We start from the raw sequence: 13,787 nt of genomic DNA, 5'->3' as shown, positions 1-13,787 counted from the left end.
TATTCTTCTTTATTGGGAATAGGGAAATCCATTGAAATTACTGCAGTTATCTAAAGGAAAAGTGATGGGGCACCTGGGTGGCTCAGTCAGTTAAGCACCCAACTTTGGCTCAGGTCATGATCTTGCGGTCCATGAGTTCAAGCCCCACATCGGGCTCTGTGCTGACAGCTCAGAGCCTGAAGCCTGCTTCGGATTCTGTGTCTCCCTCTCTCTCTGACCCTCCCCTGCTCACACTCTGTCTCTCTCAAAAATAAATAAACGTTAAATTTTTTTTTTTAAATAAAGGAAAAGTGACAGTTGCTTGGACTGGAGGGGTAACTATGATAACGTGGAGAAGTGGCCAGGTATTTTAGACACAAAGAACAGGACTTACTGAAAGACTGGAAGTGGCTATGAGAAAAAATAGCAACGACAGCTGCCTCTCAGGATCTGGCTTAAGGAGATCAGGAAAGAGAGATCATTGTAGAAGCTCTGGAAAGAGAGATCAAGAATTTAGTTTCTCAAAAGGGAACTAAAACACACTTGACCCATGCAACCTCTTGTAGTTTCTATATCAAAATTGGAATAATGCAAAGATTAGCATGACCCCTTCACATGGCTGGTTCATATTTGTGAAGTATTGCAAAAATTAAAAAAAAACTCACTTCTAAAAGGAAAAGTATTTGGGGTGCCTGGGTGGTTCAGTCAGTTAAGTGTCTTCCTTTGGCTCACATCATGATCTCACAGTTCATGAGTTCGAGCCCTGCATCGGGCTCTGTGCTGACAGCTCAGAGCCTGGAGCCTGCTTCAATTCTGTGTCTCCTTCTCTTTCTGCCCCTCCCTCACTTGTGCTCTGTCTCTCTGTGTCTCTCAAAAACAAACAGTAAATATTAAAAATTAAAAATAAATAAATGGAAAAGTATAAAGAAAAAAAACAAATTAAAATAAATAACATTACCAAGAAACATTAAAGGAGTAACATCAAGTATACTACTTTATACCCTAAACACAAATTAATTCAAGTCTCTTACGGAAAGACAAGATGTCAAATTTGGTTTAAAAAAAAAAAACAGATCTATTATGTACAACAAACATACTTAATGTGATAAACAGAGTTAGAAAATATAGGGATGATCAAAGAGATGCTAAGAAATTTGAATAAAGAATCAGGAGTGGCATATAATATTAGTCAAGATGAAATATAAGGATAAAAAAATAACTAGGACAGAGAGACAATATGTTATGATACAAGACATAATCATGTAGCAGTCATTAGCCTATGCATCAAACAATGTGGCAACTATACTCACATAAAAAATAAATATTAGAAATATCTATCAAGAGCAACACCTGGGTGGCTCAGTTGGTTAAGCATCCAACTTCTGCTGGGGTCATGATCTCGTGGTCTATGAGTTTGAGCCCCGTGTGGGGCTCTGTGCTGACACCTCAGAGCCTGGAGCCTGCTTCAGATTCTCTCTCTCTCTCTCTCTCTCTCTCTCTCTCTCTCTCTCAAAAATGAATAAACATTAAAAAGAAAAGAAGTATCTATCAAGACAATATGATAAAATTGACATTAGCAATTAATAATACTATCAAAAACCTTCAAATTATCTATGTTAAGATTTAGATGTCTCCCCATGAAGACATCGGACAAGCAGTTCAGGGCTGAGAACAGCACTGTTGTGACACTTCTACATGTAGTGCTTTCATGCCCATATATGCATTCACATGGTAGATGATGATTCTTTTAATGTTTCAGACCTACAGCAATTAGAGACTGACATTTGTCTCACCAGGTCTTGCTTGGGTTTAGTTCCAATACAATGGGAAAAAAGTTTTAGGACATAGGATTGTTTTACTCCTTCATTACTGCATCAAGAAAACCCTAAGCAATAACCAGATATTACATGCACTCTTTACAGTCCTCTGGCAAGGTAACATTTTTTCAAAGTCCATGTGGCTTGGACACCTAACCTTACCTAGCTTACTTGGTCCTTGGGCAAACACATAAAGACAGCTTTGCCTACAGCCCACAGACAGGCTTGAGGACAATTACCAAGCAATGATTTGAATGGGATAATAGGTTCTAACTTGTTTTATTACCTTTCCTGGAGCAGAAACCAAGGCCTCAAGTGACATCCAATTATAGTTCTTAATTCATGTGAGGCATGTTCAATGCTGACATCAAATCACAACATCCTTAACCTCACTTGGGTGCCAAAAGGCAAGATTTTCTTCTATTCTCTAGAATAAACTTCAAGTAGCAAATATACATAATTGGCTAGGCAAAGAGGGATTTCTCACAGGAATCTGCAATATGTGTAATTTGTCTTCTCTCCTTGTTACAGTATGTATAATTTATCTTGTGAGAAATGAATGGGAAAAGGGCACAGGGGTCTTTCTGCAACTTGGTTATTAGTCACAACCTATTAATACCATATTCTTCCCAAGAGAGATGAGTAATGCCACAGCCCCACGATATCAGAGGCTTGGAAAGGACTCCTATAACATGGAGTAATGCAGGTAGAATTAGATGAGGATTCTGGTCATGGATTAAAGGGAAAGAAACTAATTAAAAATAACTCCAGGGGTGCCTGGGTGGCTCAGTCGGTTGAGTGTCCAACATCAGCTCAGGTCATGATCTCGCGGTTGGTGGGTTCGAGCCCCGCATAGGGCTCTGTGCTGACAGCTCAGAGCCTGGAGCCTGCTTCGGATTCTGTCTGTCTGTCTGTCTGTCTGTCTCTCTCTCTCTCTCTCTACCCCTCCCCCACTCATGCTCTGGCTCTCTCTCCCTCAAGGATAAATAAACATTAAAAAAAAATTTTTAAATAATAATTCCAAGATTTTCTGAGAAAGTTCAGAATAAGGGTCACATTTTGGAAGAGAAATTCAATTTAAAACAAATGAAATGTTTTTCCCAAATGTGAATATCCATCAAGTACCTGGAAGTGTGGGAGATGTTCAGAAGACAGATTAACAAGAATACTTATTGTTTGGGTTTAATTCACACAGAGGCAATGATGTGTATGAATGTTAACTGAGTGCCTTTGTAGTAACTGTATTTTCTAGTTGTTGACATTATTTAACTGATACTTTATTGCCTAAGTTTGTGGCTTATATAAATTGTAATAATCTTAGTAAATACCAAAAACAAAAAGTGTAAATAATCATTCCTGTTAGATGTTAGGTCTTGCAGCGGGTGAAAGAACCCTTGAAAATAAACCAAATTTTAAACTAAAACTTTATTTTTAGAGTATCTAAAATACTTTAGAGTTTTAAACTAAATTTTTTTTTTATTTTTAGAGTATCTACCTTTAAAATAATGTACACACACACACACACAAACATACACACACATTTAGGTAGAAGTAACATAAAAGCCTTTGTAAATATTTCTTAGGTTAAAGATAACATTGTGAATTATATGTGGAAGTGATGGTTTGTTTATGGCTGGTCAAGGAGTCTTGATCCCCCTTTCTGCCTCTATTCCTGCACACAGTATCCACATCCCCACCCTCTGCCCAGGAACAGACAAGAGCCTAGAACCACAGCCAGGTGGTTGTTCCATGGGGATAACAAAGGGCCAGAAGTTCTCCCTGTCCTTCCAACTCCACCCTTTTCATTTCTCTTTCCATTTTTCCAGGTTCAGAATTCCTCCCTAGTCTCTGAAAGAAAAAAACTGAGTCTGCAAGTTTGCTTGTTCTTTTCTTTTTTTTTTTTAATTGAAGTTAGTTAACATATAGTGTAATAATGGTTTCAGGAGTAGATTTTAAGTGATTCATCACTTACATATAACCCCCAGTGCTCATCCCAACAAGTGTCCTCCTTAATGCCCATCACCCATCTAGCCCACCCTCATCCACTTCCCCTCCAGCAACTCTCAGTTTGTTCTCTGTTTTTAAGAGTCTCTCATGGGGTGCCTGGGTGTCTTAGTCGGTTAAGCGTCCGACTTTGGCTCAGGTCATGATCTCGCGGTCTGTGAGTTCAAGCCCCACGTCAGGCTCTGTGCTGACAGCTCAGAGCCTGGAGGCTGTTTCCGATTCTGTGTCTCCCTCTCTCTCTGACCCTCCCCCGTCCATGCTCTGTCTCTGTCTCAAAAATAAACACTAAAAATAAATAAAAAAGAGTATCTTATGGTTTACCTCCCTCTCTGTTTTTATCTTATTTTATTTTCTCTTCCCTTCCCCTACGTTCATCTGTTTGGTGTCTTAAATTCCACATATGAGTTAAATCATATATTTGTCTTTCTCTGACTGCCTTATTTTACTTAACATAATACACTCTAGTTACATCCACACTGTTGCAAATGGCAAGATTTCATTATTTCTGATTGCCAAGTAATATTCCATGGTACATACATACCACACGGGACTGGGGGAGTGGTGAGGGGAAGGAACACGTTTGTGCACAAATGATGGAGAATATGAGGAAAGAATGTTCATAATCCAATCAAGTCACACTCATAGCATGTCTTCTTTTTCTCTTACCATAAAAGATGTTATCAGGGTTTTTCTCCCTACTTAAAAGATCTTAAAAGTAAGAATCATGTCTTACCCAAGTCAATTAGTGTTTAGTGAGTGAGAACATGAGTGAATGAATAGATGAGTGAATGAATAGATGAGTTAATGAAATTTTCTTCTTCAGAGTGGGGGCTAAAGATGTTTGAATAGGGCTTTTTCAGTTTACAAGTTTCTCAATATACATTTTGTCATTTCATTCTTGATAGAGTTGCATAAAGTAATTTTAGAAATAAAAAAACTAAGGTAATTTAAAATACTTTTTAATATTTACTTATTTTTGAGAGAGAGAGTGTATGTATGTATAAGCAGGGGAGGGGCAGAGAGAGAGGGAGACACAGAATCTGAAGCAGGCTCCAGGCTCTGAGTTGTTCACACAGAGCCCGACACAGGGCTCGAACTCACGAACTGTGAGATCATGACCTGAGCTGAAGTTAGTTGCTTAACTGACTGAGTCACCTAGGCACCCCAAAACTAAGATAATTTTGAAATTACGACACGAATCCGGGTCTTCTGACTCCAACTAGTTGCCATTTTCATTCTATGAGTCTGTGTCTTCAGAAGAATGAGAGAAATTAGAACAGTGATGTCTGAGGCTAGAGAAGGAGGATGTTTATTAAAGAATCCATGTAGAATAGGCCAATAAAGGGCAGCCTAGGCCCATGGAAGCAGGTACTCATTCACTTGGCCCCATCTGCGCTTCCTTCCTCTTACCGGTGGTTCTTGAGTTGCCTCAGGAGCTACATGACTCAGATGCCCAGTATCTTGACTGCCATATCCTATTCTCCTCTCCATGTAGTAAGTGTTTTGCTTTTCTGATTGCCTGTGCCCTCACTCCCACCCCCCATAAAAAACTCTTTGGAAGACCAGTATAAACTCCTCTTATGGACTACAGCCACTCCCAATCCCACTTGAGAGTAAGAGTAATACCTGATCCCAGGTCCCCTAGGCCATTCCTTGGTTTTAACGCTTGTAATGTCAACTGCCAACTACTTACAACTTCCATTGCCAAATATAGTGCTGATCCTTTTAAGTGTTTAACTATTAACCCTCTAACATACCCATGGCATTTATATTATAATTATTATTTTCCTGTCAAAGGAATCAAGATCAGAAAAATACGGTAACTTAGCTAAGGTCAGTGACACAGTTAATTAGTATAGGAGCTGCATGTCAACTTCAGGTCTGGCTAATGGCAAAGCCCAGGTTCTTCCGTAGCATCAGGTACCTTGTGCAGGTACTCCATCTCCAGTGAGTCCTTCTTGACAGTCATATCTAAAACAACACCTGCCCCCAGTCACTCCTTGTTCTTTTACCCTGCCTTGTTTTTCTTCAGACCATTGACCCTCATGTGTAAATTGATTTTTGTCCCCATGACTAAAATCTAAGCTTCCAGAGGGCAGGGACTTACCATTTTTGTTTGTTGCTGCCTTCTCCATTGCGTAAAGCAGAGCCTGGCAATAGTTTTATCTCAATAAATACTTTTTTAAATATATGGATGTATAATTCTAGAATACTTGTTATTTCAGTTTCTAAGTATAGTTCCCTCAATGTTTTTCCTGTGAGAATGAGGGCAAAGTTATATTTAGAAAAATTAAGAAAGGGTATGAGAGACAATCTAAGTAATGCTAAACAGCAGGAAGAGTAACTAATGTTTTTGACATTATACATTCATTTACATGTCAGGGTATTCCAGCCCCATATTACTGACAGATTTCCTAATCAGCTTACAATGCTGCAACAAACATTCCCCAAATCTCAGTGGCTCACAATAGCAAGCCTGTATTTCCTGCTCTCTTTACAGGAGGCTTGACTTAGCTCTACGTGTCTTCACATTCTTGGTCCCAAGCTGAAGGATAGTCACTACCTAGGCCATGCTGTTCTCTTAACAGAAAGCAGACATTCGAGGAAAGACATGGCCAATCCACAGAAGTACTTTCAATATTATGTCTATTCACATTCCATTAGCCGAAACTAGTGATATGATCAAGCCAAAGTCAATGGAAAAAACAATGCATATAAGAATTCAAGGAAAGGGGTGCCTGGGTGGCTCAGTTGGTTAAGCATCCAACTTTAGCTTGGGTCGTGATCTCATGGTTCATGCATTCAAATCCCACATCAGGCTCTCTGCTGTTAGCACAGAGCCCACTTTGGATCCTCTGTTTCCTTCTCTCTCTCTCTCTCTCTCTCTCAAAAATAAATAAACATTAAAAAATTATAAAAACAATTCAAGGCAAGATCAAGGAATGAGTAAGACAATGTACTATATGGATATTATATTTCTAGATCTAAGATCATTTCCTTCACTGATTGCACACATTTATAAATGACCCATCTTATATTTTTCAAGTTTTTTCTTTCCTAAGTACACACTTGTGTCTACTGAATATTGGCCAGATTTTCATTATACGTTTTTCCCAACTTTGTACAGACTGACTTTTAATATGAATTTCTAACTTACTAACTCTCAAATTTGGCCTCATTGACAAATTTAATCTTATTCAGTCAAATATGACCGAAGTCCATGAAAACCAAGGTCATTGGAAAGACCTTTATTTTTTGAACATAGAAATCTCATGAAATGATTTGTCCATAACAAAATCAATAGAGCATTTGATTCTTCAGCTGTGAAATACCCAACATGCTTAGTCAGAGAAAATACAATCTTAGTTTTAAAGACTTCCTTAAGTATCATGACAATTTTGCTGTTCTTGGAACTTTATCAATATTTCATGATGATATTCTTCTCTGCAGGAGAACCTAAGAAAAATATTCTATTAATCATGGAGATATTAAAACTATCTGTCACTTGTAGCATGCATATGTAATAAAGTAATCAGATAAAATTGATATCAGAGACAAATGGTCCACATTAAAAATGTCTGCTCAAACTTCTGAAATTACTCCTTTTATGATGATCTCAGTAACTAAACCTCTCAATTTGCAAATGAAGATAAATGAGAAGATAATTTTTTAAACTCTGAATTGTAGAACAGAATAAAGAGAGGCCTAAAGTGGTTAACAGTGTAATAGCTGAAAAAAATGCCTTCACACTTTTCAAGACAAATAAATAGACAAATTAACCTACTGGCTATTTTCTTGAACATTTATTTCAAATTCTCCAAAAAATTAATTTAAAATGAAACTAATGGAAGCATGTGAACTTAAGCAAATATTTATATATGTATGGGTTTTAGTTTTAAAATGTGTACATATAGAGTTAGACTGGGGGTTCCTGGGTGGCTCAGTTGGTTGAGTGTCCAACTCTTGATTTTGGCTCAAGTCATGATCCCAGGGTGGGTCATGGGATTGAGTCCCATGTTTGTCTCTATGCTAAGCGTGGAGCCTGCTTGAGGTTCTCTCTTTCTCTCCCTCTCCCTCTCTTGCCCACTGTGCTCACTCTCTCTCCAAAATTAAAATTTTAAAAATTAACTAAAAATAAATAAAATGAAAAGTTAGACTAGAATCAGTATGTCCCATATGCCCTGGAAGATAGTGAATTAAAAAAAAAAAAAGGAGCTGAAATGAGGTCAATGAATATGCTAGATGACAAAAATTGTTATTTGCTTCCCAATATCTATTTTTCCCAACTTCCTCACCAGTGGAATCCTGATTTGGTTCAGAATGACAATGTTCCTGCCTTAAAAAGTCTCACTTTCATAGACTTCAGGCTTCCTAAGAACATATAACCTAGTTCTGACCATGATCTTTAAGCAAAAACCTATTGGGTGATTCCCCTAGGAAAGTAATTGTAACACAGCGCCTATAAAGGTTTCTGAGAACTTCAGGTGGAAAATCACCCGATAACACTAGCTGAGCAGAAAGGCTGAAGGAGTTCAGATCATGATGATATAATGAAGCCACTGAACCAGCCCTGAGCTGCCTACCCCTGGACTTCTTTTTATTAAAAAGTGAAGTGAAGTGAAGTGAAGTGAAGTGATGTGAAGTGAAATAAAATAAAATAAAATAAAATAAAATAAAATAAAATAAAACAAAGTAAAGTAAAATAAAATAAAATAAAATAAAATAAAATAAAATAAAATAAAAACCTCTCTTTAGTTAAACCGGTATAATTGGGTCTCTGTTAGATGCAGCTGTCTCAATTCTTGACTCAAAATCTCTCTCAGTCACTCAGATGTTCACTAGCTAATAAAAACCCTGAAAATCCCTGTGATAAAGAAATCTATTTAACTTTCTTTAACAGGGAATTTCTCAAACTTATTCATCAACAGATACCTGATAATTTGCCTATAAACTATCATCCTAATGTCCACCTTTTAGTAAACATTTAACCAGAGGTCTTAAAAGGCATAGGAATTTAACATTCTGTAATTACATAATTAAAAATCTAAAAGCCTATGTATTTCCATAGCCACAATTGCCCGGAATCCCATCCTTCTTAGGAAGGGTTTTTTACCAGTGACAATTACTGACATAGCCATTACTCAAAGAGCATTCTCAGTCTCCATAGGTGTTGGGTGTGCCTGTGACCTTTACAGGGCTTAGGCAAAGAAGCCCTGAAAATTATCTTTCCTCCTTATTCTGATTCATCCAGGGATGACTGTTGAAACTTAAGGCAGATAATGTTCTATCTAATTCCTAAAGAAATGTAAGCAGGAGAAAATTACATAACCTTTCTCTGGATTTAGATTTACGTTGCCCAGCTTCTAGTACTATAAGCACTTGATCAGCATTCGCTGACTGGTATTTGACTTCCCTTTATTTTTTCTCTATGTTTCAACCACTGGAGAAAAAGTTCCTTAACTTAGCCATGGTTATGTCAAACTAATAGACAAAAGTACTGAATGTGTGAAAATGCTTTGTTCATACTAATGTTTGTCAAGTAAGTTTCTGCATCTAATAATTAATTTCATCATCACCATACATAACATAGTCCCTATTTTCAGAGCTCTATGTTAAGCACAGATGAGCCTCGAGGAAGGTAAATGCTTTGACTCTTATCCTATATTCTAAATGAAGAGGAAGTACACAGAGAAAAATAATTGGGGAAAATGGTACTTTATCAATTTGTGTTTAGAACTAAAGGGTAAATTTCCAGGTTTTATAACTTCACGTTTGCTTCATTAGTTTTTAAACGAGCAAATTACATTTAAGCCATTGGTCTTTCAGTACATTTACATTCTAACATGGCATCAGTCTGGAGATAGTGCAATTATCGGGGGCCGGGAGGGTGGGGGTCTGAGCATAGCATGATGCTTCTTACCCACTTTTTTTTTTTTTTTTTTGGCCAGACAAGATTGCAATAAAAGACAAAGTAAAACCTAAAAGGGTCAAAACCAAACTGCAAATGCTAGTCATTCACTATAATCATTCTAATTTCTACAGCAATGGAATATGGGACCAATCACTGTGGCAACAAGAGGGAACTGCACAAATACCTCGTCAGGGATGCAATAGGGTGCCCTTGGTACATGCAGCAGCATCCTTGATGTGGAGCTTCAGTGATCGATACTAGAGACCTGGAGCAGCAGCAGCATCTTTAACACACATGGTAGGCCAAGCTGTTCCTTTGGAGTTCGCCAAAAGAAGAGCTATCACAACCATTAGTAGGGGAAATAAAGGATGCGTGGATCATTCAAGCTAATCCACTGAGTACATGTGAGGAACCTGGAGGGAGCAAGAGTTCTTAGAAGAATATGGATTTGCAAACTTAGTTTTACTCTAAGGCTGCCATAGTGCAGGAAAAAAAAAGTGAAAATACCAGAAAAAGGAAGCAGCAGCATATCCAAAACTAATTGTTAAACAGATTGTGGTGGCCTAGGATCTTGTAGAATAAGATTCTAGGAGGGTGTGATGACATAAGTAGTCTAAAGGAGTTGGTTAGACAACAGAAAAATAATTTTAAGTAGAGAGGGATAAAAAGAAGAGCAATCCTATGTATAATAAAGTGGGGGATAGGGGATAGAAAAAACATACCAAAAGCATGAACCTATTAAGGGTTTCCCATAACTGGAAAAGCTATGATTAAGGGAGCAAAGGCACACATATGTCTATAAAGCACTTTCTTTGAAACAGCCCTACACCAAACACAACAAGGTACAAATAAATGACAGGTACTTTCAGCTCTAGTTTTGTGGGTGATGACTGCGGCTGGCTATAGGCCCTGGGGAGCATACAGACAAGAACGCATGGTAAAGTAGGGCAGATTACAAAGAAGGAGTAAAAATAGAAAATAAAATCTTATCACAGTAAGGTCAGGAAACGTGAACTTCAAAAGATAGGAAAGATAAAGTGTTCTGGAAATATATAGACCTTACGTATGAATAGTTGGGACCTTTTTTTGTTGTTATTAAATATAAACATTCTTTTAGCCCCTTTTAATCCCTATCTGATCAAAAGCATTATTGAGCTACTTTAAGGCCTAAAAATAGATACATTTTTAGAATAAAGAGATTTCTGACAATTGGAGAAAAGTTATATTAGTAAATTTCTAAAATGTAAGTAACATATTAAATCTGAAAAATATAGACAGGCAAAATTTCATATGACATAAAAATTATGAAGGGCAAAAATAGGAAATCACAAAAAATCATTAATGTCCTCAAAGAAGACAGAATACTGGGTAAAAACTGAAAAGATTTATTTTGAAAATCCTCTCAGTCTAACTGAATCTTCTATAAACATGTCTTGGCTTTTTTAAAATATAAACTTAATCATTTATTTTAACTTCAGTAAATATACTTTGTAGTCCCTTTAATACTAGATTGGTTAAAACCAGACTGGTATGGTAAAATTGCTCCTGATTACAGGATGATGGAACTAAACAATAATTTCAAGTGTAATTATGGTATCATTCAAGGTTAAAGTACTTAATATATTTCAGATTTATGACCTCCTTTGAATGTACAATAAGCATTTACATACACATATCCATACTTCCTACTAGGAGAAGTAGAAATCTGAGCCAAACCAGAAACTGAACCACAGGAACCTAGAAGACACAGTTCTAACCCTCATAAGGCTCACTCTAACAATATATCCCCATTTACTTGTGATGCAGACAAATCCTTCTTCTGAAAACATATGTTCATCTCTAAAAACTTTTCATTTTCTCTACATACACTTCTGCTTCAAATGCTCTTTTTTAAAATTATGTTTTATTTTAGAAAGAGAGAGTGCACACTAGCGGGGCAGAGGGGCAGAGGGAGAGAGAGAAAGAGAGAGAAGAATCTTAAGCAGAGCTGAATCTGGTGCACGGCTCAATCCCATTACCCTGGGATCCTGACCTGAGCCAAATCAAGAGTTGGACATTCAATGGACTAAGCTACTGAGGTATCCCTCAAATGCTCTTTTAATAGGATTTTATTCATGGGCATGTTCCTGATGATGCTGAGGAAAAATCCACTCTGTTTCCCTCACTGCAAAAATTGAGTATTTATCATGATCCCATCATAAGAAATCTGTGGGAATTTTACAACATCAAAATAAAGCTCTTTGTAACTAAGAATCTTTATAAGCACTATGGAAGTCTTAAGTCCAGCATAGTTAATTACTGAGAAGTTTCTCCCATTGTCAGCTATTTTAGTCAACATAACATTAAATTCTTAAATTTTTTCAATTTAATAATCCATTAAAAGTTTTCTAGATATAATTCTTCTTTATTAAATGAACAAATGGATCTGGGTTATCATGTGCAAGATTATGTAAGTATCCTTTATGACATTTTCGATCACAAAACTCTTAACTTTTCAATAATAGAAGTGTTATTTACAATGAAAAATTAATTCACATTTATAAGAGTTTTCCAATGCTTTTGGGAAATGTCTTTAAAATAGTTTTTTTAATCATATTTTATGCCCCAATGTAAAAGGCAGTACTACCCTGAAAAAAAAAGAGAATAAGAAACATTTTTAAAATTTACTTTTAATAAACATATAAAATGCATCTGGGAATCAGAACAACAATAATACGAGCAAGAATGTCCAAATTCAGAGAAGGAAAAATGGTGGAAGGTAAACAGGGAAGGATGGATACTTAATGGCTACAGAGCTCAGACTAACCTGTGATACTCACCTTGGGCAGAATTTCCAAGGTGAGTATCACAAATCAGTATCTCTCAATTGAAACATCAGAATGTGTGAGGTTACTGAGGGAACTTCCATGAACTAATATGGCAACAAACATCAGGATCAGTAAGGCTGAACAAAGAATTCCACTGACATGCCATATTTTCAGGAGGCATTTAGTCAGTGAGCAGAGTGAAAGATAGTGACATAATTGGAGGCAGACCCACAGCTGTTCATTTACCTTAGACATAGAGAAAAAAAAAAACAGCCCAACCACATTATAAACTGCCCAGTCCTATAATGAATCTCCTATAAATAACTGGTTCAGGATGAGAACCTCACTCAAAGGTAACACATGGTCAAAAACTAATCAGCATTGGTTCTTATCAAATACAATATCACATGAAGGAGGAAATAGGAAGAGCAAATGGCAAAGGACACTCACCAAAATAATCTTGCCACAGAGCAGATGACAAAAAAATAGGTCTTAAAATTTAAATGAAATGGTTAGTTTTACAAAGCAACTACTCAAAAGATACAAACAATTACAGTACATGAAACTATGTAACAAAGGAATGAAACAGGAACCAAAATAGCTTAAGAAAGAAGCAGAGTAGGAAGTAAAACCATTACAGAAATGGAGGCTAATCTGACAGAATTACATAGGACAAAATATGGCAAGGAACATGGAACATCATACTGAGAATAGAAAGCAAAATGAAGTGGAAACAGAGTTAAGGAGGACTCCAGGAAAAAATGATCACTATGGAATCAAGCATATACATAAATGGTTTCCCTGAAAGCAAGAATCAAAATAATGAAATATAACAATTATTTAACAATATAAAACAAGAAAACTTTCCAGAAAATGAAAGGAATAATGGTAAATCCAGAGACAGAAAGAGTACAGCATGTACCAGGAAAAATTAGATATAGAATGACCAATTTTATTACAGAATAATAAAACCACTGGACTTCAAAGGTAATGAAAGAGCCCTCTAAATGTACAAAGACCAAGATATTTATTTTTTTTTTAATTTTTTTTTTCAACGTTTATTTATTTTTGGGACAGAGAGAGGCAGAGCATGAACAGGGGAGGGGCAGAGAGAGGGAGACACAGAATCAGAAACAGGCTCCAAGCCATCAGCCCAGAGCCCGACGCGGGGCTCGAACAACCGGACCGCGAGATCGTGACCTGGCTGAAGTCGGACGCTTAACCGACTGCGCCACCCAGGCGCCCCTAGACCAAGATATTTATAAATGC

The 13,787-nt window shown here is 36.9% G+C and overlaps 1 pseudogene; it reads left to right on the top strand.

Annotated features, from left to right (window-relative positions):
• The first annotated feature begins 533 nt into the window (after positions 1 to 533).
• Positions 534 to 631, top strand: LOC123576276 (annotated as a pseudogene).
• Positions 632 to 13,787: the final 13,156 nt, after the last annotated feature.

This window comes from Leopardus geoffroyi, chromosome C2 (assembly GCF_018350155.1).
Source record: "Leopardus geoffroyi isolate Oge1 chromosome C2, O.geoffroyi_Oge1_pat1.0, whole genome shotgun sequence".
NCBI lineage: Eukaryota > Metazoa > Chordata > Mammalia > Carnivora > Felidae > Leopardus > Leopardus geoffroyi.
Note: the sequence above shows the minus strand (reverse complement) of the source record. Positions and strands in the feature narration are given on the sequence as shown.